The following is a 12041-nucleotide window of genomic DNA, read 5'->3' on the forward strand; positions in this document are numbered from 1 at the left end:
AAGGAGCTGTTCTTACCTATATTTCTCATATTTTCAAACTAGGCACCCTCATAGAGCAGCACAGTTTAGGGGTGATGTACAGAAGTAAATATATATATATATATATATATATATATATATATATATATATACATAAAAAGAGATTATAACCAAAACTTTCGACCTCAAAAGGACGGGGAGAGTAGGGTTATTATACTGGTGGGGCGAAATCAATGTTTTGATGTACCCGGACAGCACACTGATGTAGACAATGCTTGTCTGAATAGAGGCCCAGCAGAACAATTCTCTATTATTTTCACAAGATGCTACTTACAAAAAATAATTGTCCAGAGCAAACAACCCCTTTAAAGGTAACCTGTTGCGTCAAACATGTCTCATCTGCGGGCAGCATGTTATAGAGAAGGAGGAGCTGAGCAGATTGATATATAGTTTTGTTGGAAAAGATTCAAGATAACCTGTAATTTATTCATTTAAATATCTGCTCATTGTGGGCTAAAGAGTCCAGTGGGCGGTCCTACTCAGTGATAGGCAGTTATTTCTGTATGCAAACTAATGCAGGGAAAGCTGTCAATCATAGGTGGAGACCGCCCACTGGACTCTTTAGCACACAGTGTGCAGAGATTTAAATGAGTAAATTACAGGTTATACTGAATCTCTTCCCACAAAACGTTGTATTAATCTGCTCAGCTCCTCCTATTCTATAACATGCTGCCCGCAGATTGTATAGCATGCTCGACATGACAGGTTCCCTTTAAGAAAGTGTATCCTTCTTACCTGTATTAGGATCCAATTCTAGGTTGGGAGAAAAATATATTTACATTAGGGCTTGCACCTTGATGGAGCCCACCTGTTTGCCCTACACTCAGAGGTGCATATTATTTACAATTAATTTTATTATTATTTTTTTTAGTGCTCATTTTTAGGGACACACATTTTAAAGACACATGTTCTCCTATCACTGGTTTTTGTTGTATTGCAGATTTCTCTTCTGCTTATTCGTTTTTTATATACTACTCAGAGCGCTGCACTTCTGTTCCTATGTTTGCATTTACATTCTAGAATCCCTCTATTCTTTATTCATTTATTTATTGTAATTCCCTAAGAGCTCCAATAGCTGTTTGACGCAATAGTCAATTCCCCCTCCGGATCAGGGATTCGTTTACAGCACTATCAGCAAACACGCTAGTTCAATAGTTCAACTACCATGACAATCCCCCCAACATGTTTCACCATTTACCACGGCTTCATCAGGGTACTGGGATCTTAGACATGTACATATAGAAACAAATAAGCAGAAGAGGAATCTGCTACAAAACAAAAAAACAGTGATCAGAAGAACACATTTTTAAAATGCGTGGCCCTAAAAATGAGCACTAAAAAAAATAGTAATAAAATTAATTGCAAATAATATGCAGTGTTAGTGTAGGGCAAATAAGTGTACTCCTCCGAGGTAAAGCCACAAACGGATTTTCCGGGACCTCACATGCAATGGTCAACCACCTACAGCTGCCAATACAAGTCACTTTTTACATTTCTAATGCTGGAGAATCTGCAATTTTCCCAATCGCATCGCGGGTCACGTGAGGCCGACTCCATCTAACTTTCACTCTTCCGGTGACATCCCATCTGTTCACTGCCCATGCTTCCTTTCAGCCTGCTCAATCATTCACAGATCATGCGCGGCTCAGACTGTTTGCCCCACACATGCTCCGTTCATTGCCTCCACTGCACCTGCGTAAGTATTAAGCCTTGCTGACTAGACTGTGCCTGCGCCAGTCCCGCTGGAGCCCTTTTTAAAAATTTGACACTGGGGTCGGAAAACCCCTTTAATGTAAATATATTGTTGTTATAGAATAAGCCCAACCAGCGCATATGAAGTCGGTATTCTATATTTGTTTCATGTTCAGTTTAGAAAAAAAATATACAGAAAATACAGTGTCGAAAATTAACCATTGACAAATTGGAATAACGTCAAAATTAGATTTATTTTTAACCCCATAATGATCAGGCCTGAAAAGCCCTAAATGACCATCCACAACCTTTTTTAATTTTTCATTGACATGGTTTTATGAGTGAAATTTTTTTTCCTGTGCAGTTTGGGGGTGAAAATAAATCACTGTAATTTATGTCATTTATTTTTGTGCGTGAATATATATATAAAAAAAAAAAAAAAAAGATTTTTGGCATTGTGTTTTTTTTTTATACCGTTCACATTAAACACTAAATAACATGTTAAACTAATTATTTAGGTTATTACGGTCGTGTAGATACCTAATATGTGTAGGGTTTTTGTTCTTATGTCACGTATGAGCAATAAAATATATTTTATGCTAAATAATGACTTTTTGGTGGACATTTCTTTTATTATTTTTTTTATTAAAAAAATGTTTAACCCATGAAGAGAACTTTTTAAGAACTTTATTTTATACTTATTTTATACTTATAATGTATTAGCATACTCCTGTGTGCTAATGCATTACACTGTGTCACTATGACACAGGCTGCTGTTGGGGCAACACATAATGAGCTGTAAAAGTGATTAGAATATGTTTAAAAGATAACATTTTGCATGGACTCCATCTTGTATGGTAGGCATCCATTTTGGATCGTTGGAATCCATCTTTTGGCCTGAAGGAGCCATCTTGAGATTAATAAGGAAAAGGTAATATATCAGCAGCTGTCCTGAAGCAATTCTATGTTATGTGTTCTTGAATTAAATGTTTTATTACTCTTGTGAGGAGCAGATCAATTATCTTTGGGACAATGACATTGTTTACCATGAGGGAGGGGGTTCAGCCTTGGGGAAGGGCTCCGTTTAAATGTTTTAATTTTGTGCCATTTTATCTGCAGTCTCCATTCTCTAGTGAGATAATAAGTAGAGACAAATTAACTTGTAGGAACCTTGAGGGGTGAAGAATTATTATAATGCATTGAAATATTCTCATTGGCTGAATCAGAGTCATTATCATATTGTAGATGATTGGCTGAAATCAAAGCCTACACCTTTCCTGTCATTATACTTATATACTTGTTTGGATCAATAAACCGCAGAGAAGGATTTTGAGCATACAAGCATGGTCTCTTGTGTCGTCTTTTCTCTCAGATATATATATCTATCACCTATGATTTGGAAACTGGATAAATCACTGGAGGGCGGGTATCGGTTGACATACCCATTACAAATTTCAGTCTAATATATTTTGGGCCATGATTGCGTTAACATGAGACAGCCCTGGGGGGGGGGGGTTCTTTCTAGGTCCCTGGGGCTGACTGCAGAGGAATCCCCCAGTCTCCAATCGCGGCACCCGGTTTCCAGTGATGTGATCGAAGACGAAAGTTCCCTTTGATCCCGCCGCGGCAATCAAAGGGTTTAGGAGCTTGAATCGAAGATTCCTCTGATTTTAGCTGTATTCATGAGGCTGCTCTAAACCTTTTCTATAGAGGCTTCAAAAGACGTTGCTGTAGACTCCGGACCTGCACCACCCTCCGTCAGTAGGCAGTGGGAGGTCGGGAATGGGTTAACGCTTAACATTGAGTAGATAGGCATGTCTTGATTGAACTCTGTACTGCAAAGAAGTCCCGACCTGCCCAATGTCACTCATTTATGTTCATTATTCCCTCACATCTTCTCCTGCCCCTCTATTTATACTGATAAATAGTAGCAATGACTAAATCTAAAGTATGCAGTGGAGCTGAACACGTATAAAGGCATTTTATAACTAAATGCCCAGGCGTAACCTCTGCTAAATACATATTTTGTCTTCCCAGGATTCAAGCCATGAATTTATACATTCGGAGATTTTCAGTTCCGTTGCCCTAGGAAACATCTTGTCTTCTCTTTGTATTGACACAAATGTATCCACAGACAATGTATCCAAGGGCATTGCAAATAAACAACTCTCTCTTATAAGAATAAAACTGAAAAGCAAAATAACGAAATAACTCCATGAGGAAGTGTTAACAAAACTAAATAAAGTCATCTTGATGGTCGGAAAAATAATTTTACTGGGTAAATCTATACCAAAATAAACTGTCAGGTTACAATAATGCCAGATTAAAGGGGTTGTCCACTTTTGACAATCCTTTAATTTAAAAAAGCTCCCCCGAGTATAAGCAGATCACAGGGAATGCCGCAGCAGGACTCCCAGCGATCTTCCAGAATCTGTGGGGTAACCCAGGAGCAAGAGTTAAATTCTTCTGCAGTGCCCCCAAAGGAGAAATTAAGCATTACATGGTGCCTATTGAAATCAATGGGCTGTGTGTGTAATGCAAGGATGTACTGGGTCCTACAGGGAGAGAGACTTTCTTTGTTACCACTCTCTGCTCCAACTAATTTGTGAAGGTCCCATATGAGGGAACCCCATCTATTCCCTTAAAAAGTCCTAAAAGGCTAATTGAAATTTTTTTTTTTTTTTTTTAAACTGGACAGCCCCAGTAAATAAATTTGACTGTACATGTGACCAGAACTATCTTATTAATGTGCAGCAGATATGCTTTGTATACACAAACAATATGAAGTATAAATTATTGCAGTGGTCTCCAACCCTTGGTTTCCCAGCTGTTGTGAAAGTACAATGCCCAGCATGCTGGGACAGGGGTATACTGACAGCAGGCTGCCTGCCGTAAAACTAAAAGAAATGCATACTGGCCACGTGCTGTCAGTAATGTTTCTAAAGATGTCATTTGTAGATTCTGAAGATTTAATTATTCTGTATCACATAAAAAAAAAAAATATATATATATATATATATATATATATATATATATATATATATATATATATATATATATATTGTTATTTTGCACAGACAAGACTAATGGAACTACAAATTATAATTCATGTGAGATGTCCCATAAATGATTAATTGGTAGTAGAAGCTGAGGGATCTCTTACATACAGATGATATCAGTTGTAAGTAAACCATATGGTGCAAGAGAAATTGCCATCTTCTAAAGCAGGGACTGAACCCATTTGGAGATCAGATTCTAAAACAGAGCAAGTTGCAAGTCCTTGATGAAAAAAACACACAAAAAAAAAACACAGGGAAGCACTGGCATAGTGCCTGGTGATCCTTCTCTGGTGACCCAATCATATAACCAAAGCGATGTACCTGGTGAATTACTGGTATGCACCATCAAATTCCCCACAATAAAAGTGTTTGAAAAGCTGGGTGGCATCCAACACAGATACGACTACAACTCCCACAGGGGTCTTCACCAAGTTGACATAGTTTACAAGTTTACATAGTTGTACAGTGATAGATTATCCAACCCCCACATGAAAATGAGATACATGGAACCGCAGATCAATGTTTTACTACACTAGGACATTATTCACACAGATTGGTGGCCATGAGATTGGTCTTCTTCTACCATTTTGCAGTCGATTTAAAGGAATACAATATAAGAAAGAAAAATTGCATATAAAGAAAGTCTACAGTGCAATTATTTTATGGTACATGATATTTGGTGGGAAGAGAGAGTCCTCTATTTTGCATGGATTGAAAAATTAGTTTCTATCTCAAAACTAGTACTAAGTTTTTGCTACACAGAGAAGAGACACATAGCAAGAGCAAAATGGGGACCCCTCCTTTTGGTGGTTCATGTCATTGTGGCATATGGGTAACAGGACAGTCTGGTGCTTGTTGATCATCCTACCCATCTACTGTAGAACAAAAGGAACTTGTGATCCTCGGGCAGCTTTCATCTTCCATTTTTGCTAACGTGGAGAAGGAGCCTTGTGCAGGTTCACATTATCCATGGAGATGAAGCCAGAGGCAAGGCGATTTGGGCCCCGTTCTTCCAATGGCCTAATAGCCATTGCTGTATGTACTACCTTGGGTGCGTTCACATATATCAGTTATATCATATATATATATTAGTATATATCAGCATCACTTTTTTTGTTTCTCAAGTGATTACAACTGATGCAAAAACTGATGCAAAAATGTATCAGTGGCTATCAGACTTTTTCACAATTTTTTACTACAAAACCATCAGGCTAAGTTCACAGTAGCGTAAGTATACGTTTACCTCTCTTCCGTCAGAGGAAGGGCGGATCGAAATATTAAACGGAAAGCAACAATTCCGTTGGACGGAATCAAAAGTGCAATCTGCAGAACTTTTGTTTCCGTGAAAAAAAAACGGAAACCTAGCGAACGAAGACAAACGGAAAGCAACTGAAACAAAAGAATTACTATTGAAATCAATGTTAATACTAACAGGACCGTTGCTTTCCGTTTAATCTTTGATCCTCTCTTCCTCTGACGGAAGAGAGGTAAACGTATACTAACAGTAGTGTGAACCAGTTGTCGTTGGTTGTCAGTTTCTACCATCTGTTTTTAACATCAGTTTTTACCACAATGGTCCACCAAAAAAGTAGTCCTATGGTCCGAAAATTTGCCAATTTTATCAGAGTGGCGCATAGTTTGTGATAGATTGGATACATGATAGATTAGATACATGTTGTGTACTTGTCACAAAACTTCTGACGTGATCCTAGCATATCAGGGCTCTCCATCTCTGCTCCGGCCTCGGCGCTACACTGAAGTATGACACACATTGTAATGTCACGTGTGCTGTATTCAGTGCAGCGCCGAGAGGGAGACCCCAGAAGGTAGCTGCTATCCACTCATCTCAGATCAGATCTTCGAAGCAGCCTTGTGAACCTGCATAGATGCCAAACACAAGCCGTAATTTCAGTGAGTAGCTAGATTTTTGTGCCTTTACAGCTAACAAATCCCACCCCGCATCTCCTACCCACCCCACACCACTCCGGGATTGCTGTTGTTTCTATTGACACGACAGGGTCCGGGTGTCGTGTGAAAATTGCTGTGTTAAAAACGGCCATCTTGGTCCAATTTTAATGAACGTTTTGCATCCATTTTGCATCCGTTCCATGTCTGTGTTTCTGTTTTTGACGGCCGATTGTGACCCGTTTTGCATCCGTTTTTCAATGTCCGTTTTAAAAACGGATGAATTTCATTTGTAGATCATGCCACAGTGCCCTTTATAGATAGTGCCACACACGCCCTGTAGATAATGCCAAAGTGCCCTCTATAGATAATGTCATACACCCCTGTAGATAATGCCACAGTGCCCTCTGTAGATAGTGCCACACCCCCCTGTAGATAATATCACAGTGCCCTCTGTAGATATTGCCACCGTGCCCTCTGTAGATAATGCCACAGTGCCCTCTGTAGACAGTGCCACACAGCCCATTGTAGATAGTGCCACACAGTCCCCTGTAGATAGTGCCACACACAGCCCACTGCAGATAGCGCTATCTCCCTGTAGATAGTGCCATTGTGGTTCCCTCTCTGAGTGGAATCCCCAGCCAGAGTGTTGCCGAAGCTCTGGCCGGGGATTACGCTCCTGGAGGAGCCCCAGATGTCAATGTCCATATATGGACAGGGACGTCAGGGTCTCCCTCTAGAAGCGAAATCTCGGCCGGAGCGTCGGCAACACTCTGGCCTGGGATTCTACTCCAGGAAGGGCTTCTGACGTCACAGTCCATATATGGACAGGGACATCAGGGGCACCCTTTAGTAGCGGAATACCCGGTCAGAGGGTTGCCGAAGAATTGATGTTTTAAAGGCAAAGGGTGGTCACACCAAGTATTGATTTGATTTAAATTTCTCTTCTGTTCATTCACTTTGTGTTTTGCTACTTGGTTAAAAAAAACTATTAACACTTCTATTTTTGAAAGCATTCTTACTTTGCAGCATTTTTTCACAACTGCCTAAAACTTTTGCACAGTACTGTATGTTTAAATAAAATAGATTGTAAGAGGTGGTACTGTAGTTCATTGCAAAGTATTCTGTTCCGCAAAAGTTAAAGAAGCAAGACTTCTATACATGTCCCAGGAGGCTTTTGACCTCAGACCATTCAAATCTTTGGCTTGGAGGTGGTTTTCTGCAACAGAAACCTTCCTCCACTTCTCAATCTGCAAAAATGCAGGAGAGTAAATAGACAGCTGATTTTTTATTTTTTTTAGAAGACTATGTGTTTACAAGGGTTATCTTGTAGTTTGATTAAAGGGTGTAATTTTTTTTTGCTTTCTTTTCTAGGATTATAGTGTTCATTCAGCACAAACATTAAAGGCTATGTAAACCTATGAAAGGCAAACATATTTTTTAATAAAAAGCTGTACTAGTGTGTTTTGTGTAACTTTGTAAATTATTTTTATTAAAAACTTTTTTTACGTTTTTGATACAGCTGCTTTGTATTCTCTATACAGAGCAGCTGTATCTAGCACTTTTCACTGAATCCGTCAGTCCCGCAGACCTGACGGCTTCAGTGACAGCGCGTCCTGCATGTCTGTGACATGCAGGATCCATCTGTATACTATCACATGTAAGTTATGAACTTAGATGTAATAGATTAGCCAGAGACCCGCAGAACCCGCCGACACTCTGCGGGACTGACGGATTCAGTGAATAGCGCTAGATACAGCTGCTCTATATAGAAAATATAGAGCAGTTGTATCTAAAAAAGTAAAAATAATTTTTAATAAAAAGTATTTACAAAGTTACATAAAACACAGCTTTTTATTAGAAATAAATAAATGTTGCCTTTCAAAGGTTTACGTTATTCTCTAACAGGTCCAAAAAGCTTTGTTGGTCCTGTTATGCAGAAATGACATGGAGGTTACAGGGTGGTCACTTGGGATGAGTGAATCGATTCTACATGAATCGAATATGTTACGTTTTTTAATTTAACTGAACCACTATTTTGTTAGTCAAGGAAAGAAATCCACAGATGACCGCCTTGTTCCCTCTATGTCACATGAAGTTACAAGGACAGCTAAATCGGTTCTAAGGTGGAGACCCTTAATATATCATGTATCTCAGCTTCCTATGTGTGACTTTGGAAGAAGAAGGTGCTGTGGATATCCACAATCACGTCTGAACTTTCATGTTTTGAGCAAGGTGATCTATATCATTTGCAAAAAAAAAAGTCTAATAAAGTTATAAAGTTTCCATTAGCCATAACCAAATTTTTTCCACCACAGACACAAAAATTATTTGTTTTTACCACTCGTTACTGTGGAGATAAGTCACATTTGGGACACTGTATGGCCATCTTAATAGACAGGCCACTAACTAACGATAAATGAGATAAGAAAACCAATCATTTATGTAGGTTACTGCTCCTTGACCTTCATTGATCTTGACCTTCGTCCTTGATCTTCTTGAATGAATTTCCAGGGGTTTTCTGTATCTTCACTTTATTCCAATGGGAAATTTCCATACCTGTTCAGACCTTTCCACTGAGAATGGAGACCAACCACAATAGTCCTTAATACAAAGGCCATTGTAACTTCCTTCAAGTAACTTAGAGATTGTATACTCCTAAACCACCTCCAAAAAACATTTGCCTTTGCAAACCCTTTATATACTGTTGCATGCCTTGTCTCTCTGCATTTCTATATTTACCATGTTCTGCTCTTCAGTTCGGAGAACAAGCACCAGCTGGCGTATATACTCCCTGGTCCCAGGTGCAGATCATTCATGATGCTCTCCCAGGAGCCTCCAGGTTATTTAAACCCCCCCAGGGGTGGAAGAGGGTGGCTTTAGGTATCATGCCTATGAGAGGTTCTCTCATTCTCCAGTGATTCATGCTATATATTTGTCTCTTCTATTTCTTATCTCTTTGTTCTTTAGACCTGCCCTTATTCTAGTATTGCCATTGCACAGCGACTCCATTTCTCATTAAACAAAAAAGTCTGTGAATGTGCATTTTGTTTTTTACCTAAATATTTAACTGCCTTGTGTGACTTGTTCCAGCAGGATTACACGTTAGGTATTGTGGTATCACTAGGACTATTGTTCCAAAAACCTACTACGGCATGGAATTTGTATGTTCTCTCTATGTTCATGTGGGAAACTTTTACTTTCTTGCTTCCTCACTCCAAAATCAGACTTAGGTAAATTGGTACAGATTGCGGAATTGTCCATATCTTCGGATTACTGTAAATCAAATTGGATTTTTATCTCTAACACTGCCCCTCCAGCTCTTAAAACAGTGCTTCTCAAACTGTAAAACGGGCCTCACTGGCAGAGCACACCATAGTTATTGATTAGAAGCGGCATGCCTCCTAAATACACCAGCTTTAGTAGGAAAGTACTGCTGTCCCAGAACATGGTGCTTTTGCCCCTGACAGAGGTGTCTCAACACAGATTGCTTTATCAGAACTTGCCCTAGGGGTATTATGGCTAGCATTTTGCTTGAAACTTCTATGGGGACACTATGGGACCTAAGACTTTAAAGAGGCTCTGTCACCACAGTATAAGTGCCCTATCTCTTACATAATGTGATCGGCGCTGTAATGTAGATTACAGCAGTGTTTTTTTATTTAGAAAAACTATCAATTTTGACCAAGTTATGACCTATTTTAGATTTATGATAATGACTTTCTTAATACCCAACTGGGCGTGTTTTTACATTTGATCAAGTGGGCGTTGTGGAGAGAAGTGTATGACTCTGACCAATCAGTGACCAATCAGCGTCATACACTTCTCTCCATTCATGTACTCAGCACATAGTGATCTTGCGAGATCACGATGTGCTGTCACTTACTCACACATTAACGTTACTGAAGTGTCTTGAGAGTGAATAGACATCGCTTCCAGCCAAAACACACTGATAGATATTTTTTATTAAAAAATAAAAAGATTTCAAAGGTGTACATAGCATTTAAACCCCTTTCAAAAATGTGTTTGCAGAAGCTAGAGATATAGGGAGGATAATGTGTGACAACCTGGGTAAGTGAGTAAATAACGTGAATGAAATCAGCCACTCAGGGGCGTAGTTATAGGAGTTGCAGAGGTATTAGTTGTACCCAAGCCCGGAAACCTGAGGAAGTCTAAAAGCCCCTCTGTGCCACATAAGAAGACAACAGAATTATGAATGGCACACGGTAGTGGGAGGGGGGGGGGCTTCAAGTTATACCTTGGCAGCCAATAATTGAGAAAATTGATCATGTGGCATCTTGATTGCCATGAATTAAACAATTTGTTGGAGTTCTACTGTATATTATACAGATGCGGTTTTCCCAAATTTTGGATAACATGAGTTTTAACAACCTGTTATTCATATTAAATCAATATGCACTTTATCTTCTGTGACCCCTCAGCTGTATAATGTAGTAGTCACATTATAGATCTGAAGAGGTTACGAAGTTAGTTCTTAAAGTTAAGGAGTTGGAGGAAGGAAAAATGGGCGAGCATATGGGACCAAATTGTGATGGTTATACGAATGGGTCAGAGCTTTTCCAAAATGGCATGTCTTGTGGGGTGGTACAGTGGTTATTACCTACCAAAAGTGGTGCAAGTAGAGACAACTGGTGAACTGGCATCCAATGACAGGGTCATAGTCCGTACTCCGATATCCCATTTCCGGAAAAAGCCGAACAGACACGAAGCGGTTGAGAGCTCACACGAGAGCTTCAGCTGCTTCGTTTGAGAGATTGGTGGGGGTCTCACTGCTCGGACCGACACCAATCAAAATTTCTGTCATGTCACTATGACATGTCCGAAGTTTGTTAAATGTTTAGCTACACTTTAAAGGATCTACTGCTAACGTCTTGGTGCTAGATACCACAGGACACCTTCAGAGGTCTTGTGCAGTCCATGCCTCGACGGCTCAGAGCTGTTTTGGCGGTGCAAGAGGAACCTATACAATATCGGGCAGGTGGTTTTAATGTTATGCCTGAAGCCTATTAGAGGGAAGTGACATCTTCCTCCCCTTCCAGATGCCTGTTGTTCCTCTTTCCCTGCATGCAGGATCTATGTAAATGTTTAGAATCTTCAACACTTACCAAAATTTCTATCTAGTATAAAACAGTTCATAAAAGACTCCTGGAAAGGGGAAGAGGGGGATGCAGCTGCAGCTTGTTACTCAGTGTTTTAGTAAAACATCATGGTTGTGGAACAGAGGAGGAGGAGGGGAGGCATCTGATGGACTGAGAACACAGCTCCTACATTTTACCAGTAAGAGCCATCCCAATCAGCAGGCACGGAGATTAAAAAAAAAAAAAA

The sequence above is a fragment of the Rhinoderma darwinii genome, chromosome 9 (genome assembly GCF_050947455.1).
Source record: "Rhinoderma darwinii isolate aRhiDar2 chromosome 9, aRhiDar2.hap1, whole genome shotgun sequence".
Lineage (NCBI taxonomy): Eukaryota > Metazoa > Chordata > Amphibia > Anura > Rhinodermatidae > Rhinoderma > Rhinoderma darwinii.